The following is a 13,095-nucleotide window of genomic DNA, read 5'->3' as shown; positions in this document are numbered from 1 at the left end:
TGCTTAGTGTTTTGTTAATTCATCTCACAGAGTTACATCTGTATTTCGTGGATCTGTTTGCTAGCCTTATTTCTGTGGAATCTGAGAACAGATATTTCGGATCCCTTAGAAGAATAGGGGCCAAAGAAAATAAACTCCGATAACAAAGAGAAAGAAGCTTTCTGAGAAACTTCTTTGTGTTCTGTGAAATCATCTCACAGAGTTTCAGCTTTCCTCTCAAGAAGCCTTTCGCTAAGACAGTTCTTGTGGAATTGGCAAAGTGGTATTTGGAAGCCCATAGAGTGCTAAGGTGAAAAAGGAAATATCCTCAGATGAAATCTGGAAAGAAGCTTTCTGAGAAACTTCTTAGTGTTCTGTTAATTCATCTCACAGAGTTACATCTGTATTTCGTGGATCTCTTTGCTAGCCTTATTTCTGTGGAATCTGAGAACAGATATTTCGGATCCCTTTGAAGACTATAGGGCCAAAGGAAATACCTCCGATAACAAAGAGAAAGAAGCTTTCTGAGAAACTTCTTTGTGTTCTGTGAAATCATCTCACAGAGTTACAGCTTTCCTCTCAAGAAGCCTTTCGCTAAGACAGTTCTTGTGGAATTGGCAAAGTGATATTTGGAAGCCCATAGAGGGCTATGGTGAAAAAGGAAATATCCTCAGATGAAATCTGGAAAGAAGCTTTCTGAGAAACTGCTTAGTGTTCTGTTAATTCATCTCACAGAATTACATCTGTATTTTGTGGATCTCTTTGCTAGCGTTATTTCTGTGGAATCTGAGAACAGATATTTTGGATCCCTCTGAAGACTCTAGGGCCAAAGGAAATATCCTCCGATAACAAAGAGAAAGAAGCTTTCTGAGAAACTTCTTTGTGTTCTGTGAAATCATCTCACAGAGTTACAGCTTTCCCCTCAAGAAGCCTTTCGCTAAGACAGTTGTTGTGGAATTGGCAAAGTGATATTTGGAAGCCCATAGAGGGCTGTGGTGAAAAAGGAAATATCCTACGATGAAATCTAGAAAGAAGCTTTCTGAGAAACTGCTTAGTGTTCTGTAAAGTTATCTCACAGTGTTACATCTGTATTTCGTGGATTTCCTGATTAGCCTTATTTCTGTGGAATCTGAGAACAGATATTTCGGATCCCTTTGAAGACTATAGGGCCAAAGGAAATATCCTCCGATAACAAAGAGAAAGAAGCTTTCTGAGAAACTCCTTTGTGTTCTGTGAAATCATCTCACAGACTTGCAGCTTTCCCCTCAAGAAGCCTTTCGCTAAGAGAGTTCTTGTGGAATTGGCAAAGTGATATTTGGAAGCCCATAGAGGGCTGTGGTGAAAAAGGAAATATCATCAGATGAAATCTGTAAAGAAGCTTTCTTAGAAACTGCTTAGTGTTCTGTTAATTCATCTCACAGAGTTACATCTGTATTTCGTGGATCTCTTTGCTAGCCTTATTTCTGTGGAATCTGAGAACAGATATTTCGGATCCCTTAGAAGAATATGAGGCCAAAGGATATATCCTCCGATAACAAAGAGTAAGAAGCTTTCTGAGAAACTTCTTTGTGTTCTGTGAAATCATCTCACAGAGTTATAGCTTTCCTCTCAAGAAGCCTTTCGCTAAGACAGTTCTTGTGGAATTGGCAAAGTGATATTTGGAAGCCCATAGAGGGCTATGGTGAAAAAGGAAATATCCTCAGATGAAATCTGGAAAGAAGCTTTCTGAGAAACTGCTTAGTGTTCTGTTAATTTATCTCACAGTGTTACATCTGTATTTCTTGGATTTCCTGATTAGCCTTATTTCTGTGTAATCTGAGAACTGATATTTCGGATCCCTTAGAAGACTATAGGGCCAAAGGAAATATCCTCCGATGACAAAGAGAAAGAAACTTTCTGTGAAACTTCTTTGTGTTCTGTGAAATCATCTCACAGAGTTACACCTTTCCCCTCAAGAAGCCTTTCGCTAAGACAGTTCTTTTGGGATTGGCAAAGTGATATTTGGAAGCGCATAGAGGGCTATGGTGAAAAAGGAAATATCCTCAGATGAAATCTGGAAAGAAGCTTTCTGAGAAACTGCTTAGTGTTCTCTTAATTCATCTCACAGAGTTACATATGAATTTCGTGGATCTCTTTGCTAGCCTTATTTCTGTGGAATCTGAGAACAGATATTTCGGATCCCTTTGAAGACTATAGGGCCAAAGGAAATATCCTCCGATAACAAAGAGAAAGAAGCTTTCTGAGAAACTCCTTTATGTTCTGTGAAATCATCTCACAGAGTTACAGCTTTCCCCTCAAGAAGCCTGTGGCTAAGAAAGTTGTTGTGGAATTGGCAAAGTGATATTTGGAAGCCCATAGAGGGCTGTGGTGAAAAAGGAAATATCCTAAGATGAAATCTGGAAAGAAGCTTCCTGAGAAACTGCTTAGTGTTCTGTTAATTCATCTCACAGAGTTACATCTGTATTTTGTGGATCTCTTTGCTAGCCTTATTTCTGTGGAATCTGGGAACAGATATTTTGGATCCCTTTGAAGACTCTATGGCCAAAGGAAATATCCTCCGATAACAAAGAGAAAGAAGCTTTCTGAGAAACTTCTTTGTGTTCTGTGAAATCATCTCACAGAGTTACAGCTTTCCCCTCAAGAATTCTTTCGCTAAGACAGTTATTGTGGAATTGGCAAAGTGATATTTGGAAGCCCTTAGAGGGCTATGGTGAAAAAGGAAATGTTCTCAGATGAAATCTGGAAAGAAGCTTTCTGAGAAACTGCTTAGTGTTCTGTTAATTCATCTCACAGAGTTACATCTGTATTTCGTGGATCTCTTTGCTAGCCTTATTTCTGTGGAATCTGAGAACAGATATTTCGGATCCCTTTGAAGACTATAGGGCCAAAGAAAATAAACTCCGATATCAAAGAGAAAGAAACTTTCTGAGAAACTTCTTTGTGTTCTGTGAAATCATCTCACAGAGTTACAGCTTTCCCCTCAAGAAGCCTTTCGCTAAGACAGTTCTTGTGGAATTGGCAAAGTGATATTTGGAAGCCCATAGAGGGCATGGTGAAAAAGGAAATATCCTCAGATGAAATCTGGAAAGAAGCTTTCTGAGAAACTGCTTAGTGTTCTGTTAATTCATCTCTCAGAGTTACATCTGTATTTTGTGCATGTCTTTGCTACCGTTATTTCTGTGGAATCTGAGAACAGATATTTTGGATCCTTTGAAGACTCTAGGGCCAAAGGAAATATCTTCCGATGACAAAGAGAAAGAAGCTTTCTGAGAAACTTCTTTGTGTTCTGTGAAATCATCTCACAGAGTTACAGCTTTCCCCTCAAGAACCCTTTCCCTAAGTGAGTTCTTGTGGAATTGGCAAAGTGATATTTGGAAGCGCATAGAGGGCTATGTTGAAAAAGGAAATATCCTCAGATGAAATCTGGAAAGAAGCTTTCTGAGAAACTGCTTAGTGTTCTGTTAATTCATCTCACAGAGTTACAACTGTATTTCGTGGATCTCTTTGCTAGCCTTATTTCTGTGGAATCTGAGAACAGATATTCGGATCCCTTTGAAGACTCTAGGGCCAAAGGAAATATCCTCCGATAACAAAGAGAAAGAAGCGTTCTGAGAAACTTCTTTGTGTTCTGTGAAATCATCTCACAGAGTTACAGCTTTCCCCTCAAGAAGTCTTTCGCTAAGACAGTTGTTGTGGAATTGGCAAAGTGATATTTGGAAGCCCATAGAGGGCTATGGTGAAAAAGGAAATGTTCTCAGATGAAATCTGGAAAGAAGCTTTCTGAGAAACTGCTTAGTGTTCTGTTAATTCATCTCACAGTTTTACATCTGTATTTCGTGGATCTCTTTGCTAGCCTTATTTCTGTGGAATCTGAGAACAGATATTTCGGATCCCTTAGAAGAATATGGGGCCAAAGAAAATAAACTCCGATAACAAAGAGAAAGAAGCTTTCTGAGAAACTTCTTTGTGTTCTGTGAAATCATCTCACAGAGTTTCAGCTTTCCTCTCAAGAAGCCTTTCGCTAAGACAGTTCTTGTGGAATTGGCAAAGTGATATTTGGAAGGGCATAGAGGGCTATGGTGAAAAAGGAATTATCCTCAGATGAAATCTGGAAAGAAGCTTTCTGAGAAACTGCTTAGTGTTCTTTTAATTCATCTCACAGTGTTACATCTGTATTTTGTGGATCTCTTTGCTAGCCTTATTTCTGTGGAATCTGAGAACAGATATTTTGGATCCCTTTGAAGACTCTATTGCCAAAGGAAATATACTCCGATAACAAAGAGAAAGAAGCTTTCTGAGAAAATTCTTTGTGTTCTGTGAAATCATCTCACAGAGTTACAGCTTTCCCCTCAAGAAGCCTTTCGCTAAGACAGTTCTGGTGGAATTGGCAAAGTGATGTTTGGAAGTGCATAGAGGGCTGTGTTGAAAAAGGAAATATCCTCAGATGAAATCTGGAAGAAGCTTTCTGAGAAACTGCTTAGTGTTCCGTTAATTCATCTCACAGAATTACATCTGTATTTCGTGGATCTCTTTGCTAGCGTTATTTCTGTGGAATCTGAGAACAGATATTTTGGATCCCTTTGAAGACGCTAGGGCCAAAGGAAATATACTCCGATAACAAAGAGAAAGAAGCTTTTAGAAACTTCTTTGTGTTCTGTGAAATCATCTCACAGAGTTATAGCTATCCCCTCAAGAAGCCTTTCGCTGCGACAGTTGTTGTGGAATTGACAAAGTGATATTTGGAAGCCCATAGAGGGCTATGCTGAAAAAGGAAATGTTCTCAGATGAAATCTGGAAAGAAGCTTTCTGAGAAACTGCTTAGTGTTCTGTTAATTCACCTCACAGTGTTACATCTGTATTTCGTGGATCTCTTTGCTAGCGTTATTTCTGTGGAATCTGAGAACAGATATTTCGGATCCCTTAGAAGACTATAGGGCCAAAGGAAATATCCTCCGATAACAAAGAGAAAGAAGCTTTCTAAGAAACTTCTTTGTGTTCTGTGAAATCATCTCACAGAGTTACAACTTTCCCCTCAAGAAGCCTTTCGCTAAGACAGTTCTTGTGGAATTGGCAAAGTGATATGTGGAAGTGCATAGAGGGCTATGGTGAAAAAGGAAATGTTCTCAGATGAAATCTGGAAAGAAGCTTTCTGAGAAACTGCTTAGTGTTCTGTTAATTCATCTCACAGAGTTACATCTGTATTTCGTGGATCTCTTTGCTAGCGTTATTTCTGTGGAATATGAGAACAGATATTTCGGATCTCTTTGAAGACTATAGGGCCAAAGGAAATATCCTCCGATAACAAAGAGAAAGAAGGTTCTTGAGAAACTCCTTTGTGTTTTGTGAAATCATCTCACAGAGTTACAGCTTTACCCACAAGAATCCTTTCGCTAAGACAGTTCTTGTGGAATTGGCAAAGTTATATTTGGAAGCCCATGGAGGACTGGGGTTAAAAAGGAAATATCCTCAGATGATATCTGGAAAGAAGCTTTCTGAGAAACTGCTTAGTGTTCTGTTAATTCATCTCACAGAGTTACATCTGTATTTCTTGGAATTCTTTGCTAGCCTTATTTCCGTGGAATCTGAGAATAGATATTTCGGATCCCTTAGAAGACTATAGGGTCAAAGGAAATATCCTCCGATAACAAAAAGAAAGAAGCTTTCTGAGAAACTCCTTTGTGATCTGTGAAATCATCTCACAGAGTTACAGCTTTCCCCTCAAGAAGCCTTTCGCTAAGACAGTTCTTGTGGTATTGGCAAAGTGATATTTGGAATCCCATAGAGGGCTATGGTGAAAAAGGAAATATCCTCAGATGAAATCTGGAAAGAAGCTTTCTGAGAAACTGCTTAGTGTTCTCTTAATTCAACTCACAGAGTTACATATGAATTTCGTGGATCTCTTTGGTAGCCTTGTTTCTGTGGAATCTGGGAACAGATATTTCGGATCCCTTAGAAGACTATAGGGCCAAAGGAAATATCCTCCGATAACAAAGAGAAAGAAGCTTTCTGAGAAACTTCGTTGTGTTCTGTGAAATCATCTCACAGAGTGACAGCATTCCCCTCAAGGAGCCTTTCGCTAAGACAGTTCTTTTCGAATTGGCAAAGTGATATTTGTAAGCCCATAGAGGGCTACGGTGAAAAAGGAAATGTTCTCAGATGAAATCTGGAAAGAAGCTTTCTGAGAAACTGCTTAGTGTTCTGTTAATTCATCTCACAGAGTTACATCTGTATTTCGTGGATCTGTTTGCTAGCCTTATTTCTGTGGAATCTGAAAACAGGTATTTCGGATCCCTTTGAGACTGTAGGGCCAAAGGAAATAAACACAGATATCAAAGAGAAAGAAGCTTTCTGAGAAACTTCTTTGTGTTCTGTGAAATCATCTCACAGAGATACAGCTTTCCCCTCAAGAAGCCTTTCGCTAAGACAGTTCTTGTGGAATTGGCAAGGTGATATTTGGAATTCCATAGAGGGCTATGGTGAAAAAGGAAATATCCTCAGATGAAATCTGGAAAGAAGCTTTCTGAGAAACTGCTTAGTGTTCTGTTAATTCATCTCACAGAGTTACATCTGTATTTAGTTGATCTCTTTGCTAGCCTTATTTCTGTGGAATCTGAGAACAGCTATTTCGGATCCCGTTGAAGACTATAGGGCCAAAGGAAATATCCTCCGATAACAAAGAGAAAGAAGCTTTCCGAGAAACTTCTTTGTGTTCCGTGAAATCATCTCACAGAGTTACTGCTTTCCTCTCAAGAAACCTTTCGCTAAGACAGTTCTTGTGGAATTGGCAAAGTGATATTTGGAAGCCCATAGAGGGCTACGGTGAAAACGGAAATATCCTCAGATGAAATCTGGAAAGAAGCTTTCTGAGAAACTGCTTAGTGTTCTGTTAATTCATCTCACAGAGTTATATCTGTATTTCGTGGATCTCTTTGCTAGCGTTATTTCTGTAGAATCTGAGAACAGATATTTCGGATCCCTTAGATGACTATAGGGCCAAAGGAAATATCCTCCGATACAAAGAGAAAGCAGCTTTCTAAGAAACTTCTTTGTGTTCTGTGAAATCATCTCACAGAGTTACAGCTTTCCCCTCAAGAAGCCTTTCGCTAACACAGTTGTTGTGGAATTGGCAAAGTGATATTTGGAAGCCCATAGAGGGCTATGCTGAAAAAGGAAATGTTCTCAGGTGAAATCTGGAAAGAAGCTTTCTGAGAAACTGCTTAGTGTTCTGTTAATTCATCTCAAAGAGTTACATTTGTATTTCGTGGATCTCTTTGCTAGCGTTATTTCTGTGGAATCTGAGAACAGATATTTCGGATCCCTTTGAAGACTATAGGGCCAAAGGAAATATCCTCCGATAATAAAGAGAAAGAAGCTTCTTGAGAAACTACTTTGTGTTCTGTGAAATCATCTCACAGAGTTACAGCTTTCCCCTCAAGACGCCTTTCGCTAAGACAGTTCTTGTGGAATTGGCAAAGTGATATTTGGAAGGGCATAGAGGGCTACGGTGAAAAAGGAATTATCCTCAGATGAAATCTGGAAAGAAGCTTTCTGAGAAACTGCTTAGTGTTCTGTTAATTCATCTCACAGAGTAACATCTGCATTTCGTGGATCTCTTTGCTAGCCTTATTTCTGTGGAATCTGAGAACAGATATTTCGGATCCCTTAGAAGACTATAGGGCCAAAGGAAATATCCTCCGATAACAAAGAGAAAGAAGCTTTCTAAGAAACTTCTTTGTGTTCTGTGAAATCATCTCACAGAGTTACAGCTTTCCCCTCAAGAAGCCTTTCGCTAAGACAGTTCTTGTGGAATTGGCAAAGTGATATTTGGAAGTGCATAGAGGGCTTTGGTGAAAAAGGAAATATCCTCAGCTGAAATCTGGAAAGAAGCTTTCTGAGAAACTGCTTAGTGTTCTGTTAATTCATCTCACAGAGTTATATCTGTATTTCGTGCATCTCTTTGCTAGCGTTATTTCTGTGGAATCTGAGAACAGATATTTCGGATCCCTTAGAAGACTATAGGGCCAAAGGAAATATCCTCCGATAACAAAGAGAAAGAAGCTTTCTAAGAAACTTCTTTGTGTTCTGTGAAATCATCTCACAGAGTTACAGCTTACACCTCAAGAAGCCTTTCGCGAAGACAGTTGTTGTGGAATTGGCAAAGTGATATTTGGAAGCCCATAGAGGGCTATGCTGAAAAAGGAAATGTTCTCAGATGAAATCTGGAAAGAAGCTTTCTGAGAAACTGCTTAGTGTTCTGTTAATTCATCTCACAGAGTTACATCCGTATTTCGTGGATCTCTTTGCTAGCGTTATTTCTGTGGAATATGAGAAGAGATATTTCGGATCTCTTTGAAGACTATAGGGCCTAAGGAAATATCCTCCGATAACAAAGAGAAAGAAGCTTCTTGAGAAACTCCTTTGTGTTTTGTGAAATCATCTCACAGAGTTACAGCTTTACCCACAAGAAGCCTTTCGCTAAGACAGTTCTTGTGGAATTGGCAAAGTGATATTTGGAAGCCCATAGAGGACTGGGGTTAAAAAGGAAATATCCTCAGATGATATCTGGAAAGAAGCTTTCTGAGAAACTGCTTAGTCTTCTGTTAATTCATCTCACAGAGTTACATCTGTGTTTCTTGGAATTCTTTGCTAGCCTTATTTCTGCGGAATCTGAGAACAGATATTTCGAATCCCTTAGTAGACTATAGGGCCAAAAGAAATATCCTCCGATAACAAAGAGAAAGAAGCTTTCTGAGAAACTTCTTTGTGTTCTGTGAAATCATCTCACAGAATTACAGCTTTCCCCTCAAGAAGCCTTTCGCTAAGACATTTCTTGTGGAATTGGCAAAGTGATATTTGGAAGCCCATAGAGGGCTACGGTGAAAAAGGAAATGTTCTCAGATGAAATCTGGAAAGAAGCTTTCTGAGAAACTGCTTAGTGTTTTGTTAATTCATCTCACAGAGTTACATCTGTATTTCGTGGATCTGTTTGCTAGCCTTATTTCTGTGGAATCTGAAAACAGATATTTCGGATCCCTTTGAAGACTGTAGGGCCAAAGGAAATAAACTCAGATATCAAAGAGAAAGAAGTTTTCTGAGAAACTTCTTTGTGTTCTGTGAAATCATCTCCCAGAGATACACCTTTCCCCTCAAGAAGCCTTTCGCTAAGACAGTTCTTGTGGAAATGGCAAGGTGATATTTGGAAGGCCATAGAGGGCTATGGTGAAAAAGGAAATATCCTCAGATGAAATCTGGAAAGAAGCTTTCTGAGAAACTGCTTAGTGTTCTGTTAATTCATCTCACGGAGTTACATCTGTATTTAGTTGATCTCTTTGCTAGCCTTATTTCTGTGGAATCTGAGAACAGCTATTTCGGATCCCGTTGAAGACTATAGGGCCAAAGGAAATATCCTCCGATAACAAAGATAAAGAAGCTTTCTGAGAAATTTCTTTGTGTTCTTTGAAATCATCTCACAGAGTTACAGCTTTCTCTTCAAGAAGCCTTTCGCTTAGACAGTTCTTGTGGAATGGGCAAAGTGATATTTGAAATCCCATGGAGGGCTATGGTGAAAAAGGAAATATCCTCAGATGAAATCTGGAAAGAAGCTTTCTGAGAAACTGCTTAGTGTTCTGTTAACTCATCTCACAGAGTTACATCTGTATTTCGTGGATCTCTTTGCTAGCCTTATTTCTGTGGAATCTGAGAACAGATATTTCGGATCCCTTTGAAGACTATAGGGTCAAAGGAAATATATTCCGATAACAAAGAGAAAGAAGCTTTCTGAGAAACTTCTTTGTGTTCTGTGAAATCTTCTCACAGAGTTACAGCTTTCCACTCAAGAAGCCTTTCGCTAAGACAGTTCTTGTGGAATTGGCAAAGTGATATTTGGAAGCCCATAGAGGGCTACGGTGAAAAAGGAAATATCCTCAGATGAAATCTGGAAAGAAGCTTTCTGAGAAACTTCTTAGTGTTCTGTTAATTCATCTCACAGAGTTACATCTGTATTTCGTGGATTTCTTTGCTAGCCTTATTTCTGTGGAATCTGGGAACAGATATTTCGGATGCCTTAGAAGACTATAGGGTCAAAGGAAATATCCTCCGATAACAAAGAGAAAGAAGCTTTCTGAGAAACTTCTTTGTGTTCTGTGAAATCATCACTCAGAGTTACAGCTTTCCCTCAAGAAGCCTTTCGCTAAGACAGTTCTTGTGGAATTAGCAAGGTGATATTTGGAAGCGCATAGAGGGATATGATGAAAAAGGAAATATCCTCAGATGAAATCTGGAAAGAAGCTTTCTGAGAAACTGCTTAGTGTTCTGTTAATTCATCTCACAGAGTTACATCTGTATTTCGTGGATCTCTTTGCTAGTCTTATTTCTGTGGAATGAGACCAGATATTTCGGAACCCTTTGAAGACTGTAGGGCAAAAGGAAATAAACTCCGATATCAAAGAGAAAGAAGCTTTCTGAGAAACTTCTTTGTGTTCAGTGAAATCATCTCACAGAGTTACATCTTTCCCGTCAAGAAGCCTTTCGCTAAGACAGTTCTTGTGGAATTGGCAAGGTGATATTTGGAAGCCCATAGAGGGCTATGATGAAAAAGGAAATATCCTCAGATGAAATCTGGAAAGAAGCTTTCTGAGAAACTGCTTAGTGTTCTGTTAATTCATCTCACAGAGTTACATCTGCATTTAGTTGTTCTCTTTGCTAGCCTAATTTCTGTGGAATCTGAGAACAGCTATTTCGGATCCCGTTGAAGACTATAGGGCCAAAGGAAATATCCTCCGATAACAAAGAGAAAGAGGCTTTCTGAGAAACTTCTTTGTGTTCTGTGAAATCATCTCACAGAGTTACAGCTTTCCCCTCAAGAAGCCTTTCTCTACGACAGTTCTTGTGGAATTGGCAAAGTGATATTTGGAAGCGCATAGAGGGCTATGGTGAAAAATGAAATATCCTCAGATGAAATCTGGAAAGAAGCTTTCTGAGAAACTGCTTAGTGTTCTGTTAATTCATCTCACTGAGTTACATCTGAATATCGTGGATCTCTTTGCTAGCCTTATTTCTGTGGAATCTGAGAACAGATATTTCGGATCCCTTAGAAGAATATAGGGCCAAAGGAAATATCCTCCGATAAGAAAGAGAAAGAATCTTTCTGAGAAACTTCTTTGTGTTCTTTGAAATCATCTCACAGAGTTACAGATTTCCCCTCAAGAAGCCTTTCAATAAGACAGTTCTTGTGGAATTGGCAAAGTGATATTTGGAAGCCCATGGAGGGCTATGTTGAAAAAGGAAATATCCTCAGATGAAATCTGGAAAGAAGCTTTCTGAGAAACTGCTAAGTGTTCTGTTAATTCATCTCACAGAGTTACATCTGTATTTCGTGGATTTCTTTGCTCACCTTATTTCTGTGGAATCTGAGAACAGATATTTCGGATCCCTCAGAGGACTATAGTTCCAAAGGAAATATCCTCCAATAACAAAGAGAAAGAAGCTTTCTTAGAAACTTCTTTGTGTTGTTTGAAATCATCTCACAGAGTTACAATTTCCCCTCCAGAAGCCTTTCGCTAAGGCCGTTCTTGTGGAATTGGCAAAGTGATATTTGGAAGCCCAAAGAGGGCTATGGTGAAAAAGGAAATATCCTCAGATGAAATCTGGAAAGAAGCTTTCTGAGAAACTGCTTAGTGTTCAGTTAATTCATCTCACCGAGTTACATCTGCATTTCGTGGGTCTCTTTTCTAGCCTTATTTCTGTGGAATCTGAAAAAGATATTTCGGATCCCTCAGAAGAATATAGGGCCAAAGGAAATATCCTCCGATAACAAAGAGAAAGAAGCTTTCTGAGAAACTTCTTTGTGTTCTGTGAAATCATCTCACAGAGTTACAGCTTTTCCCTCAAGAAGCCTTTCGCTAAGACAGTTCTTGTGGAATTGGCAGAGTGATATTTGGAAGCCCATAGAGGGCTATGGTGAAAAAAGAAATATCCTCCGATGAAATCTGGAAAGAAGGTTTCTGAGAAACTGCTTAGTGTTCTGTTAATTCATCTCTCAGAGTTACATCTGTATTTCGTGGATCTCTTTGCTAGCCTTATTTCTGTGGTATCTGAGAACAGATATTTCGGATCCCTTAGAAGAATATAGGGCCAAAGGAAATATCCTCCGATAACAAAGAGAAAAAAGCTTTCTGAGAAACTTCTTTGTGTTCTGTGAAATCATCTCACAGAGTTACGGCTTTCCCCTCAAGAAGCCTTTCGCTAAGACAGTTCTTGTGGAATTGGCAGAGTGATATTTGGAAGCCCATAGAGGGCTATGGTGAAAAAGGAAATATCCTCAGATGAAATCTGGAAAGAAGCTTTCTGAGAAACTGCTTAGTGTTCTGTTAATTCATCTCACAGAGTTACATCTGTATTTCGTGGATCTCTTTGCTAACCTTATTTCTCTGGAATCTGAGAACAGATATTTCGGATCCCTTTGAAGACTATAGGGCCAAAGGAAATATCCTCCGATAACAAAGAGAAAGAAGCTTTCTAAGAAACTTCTTTGTGATCTGTGAAATCATCTCACAGAGTTTCAGCTTTCCCCTCAAGAAGCCTTTCGCTAAGACAGTTCTTGTGGAATTGGCATAGTGATATTTGGAAGCCCTTAGAGGGCTTTGTTAAAAAAGGAAATATCCTCAGATGAAATCTGGAAAGAAGCTTTCTGAGAAACTGCTTAGTGTTCTGTCAATTCATCTCACAGAGTTACATCTGTATTTCCTGGATCTCTTTGCTAGCCTTTATTCTGTGGAATCTGAGAACAGATATTTCGGATCCCTTTGAAGACTATAGGGCCAAAGGAAATATCCTCCGATAACAAAGAGAAAGATGCGTTCGGAGAAACTACTTTGTGTTCTGTGAAATCATCTCACAGAGTTACAGCTTTCCCCTCAAGAAGCCTTTCGCTAAGACAGTTGTTGTGGAAATGGCAAAGCAATATTTGGAAGCCCATAGAGGGCTATGGTGAAAAAGGAAATATCCTCAGATGAAATCTGGAAAGAAGCTTTCTCAGAAACTGCTTAGTGTTCTGTTAATTCATCTCACCGAGTTACATCTGTATTTCGTGGATCTCTTTGCTAGCCTTATTTCTTG

This window comes from Macaca nemestrina, chromosome 19 (genome assembly GCF_043159975.1).
Source record: "Macaca nemestrina isolate mMacNem1 chromosome 19, mMacNem.hap1, whole genome shotgun sequence".
NCBI classification, from domain to species: Eukaryota; Metazoa; Chordata; class Mammalia; order Primates; family Cercopithecidae; genus Macaca; species Macaca nemestrina.
Note: the sequence above shows the minus strand (reverse complement) of the source record.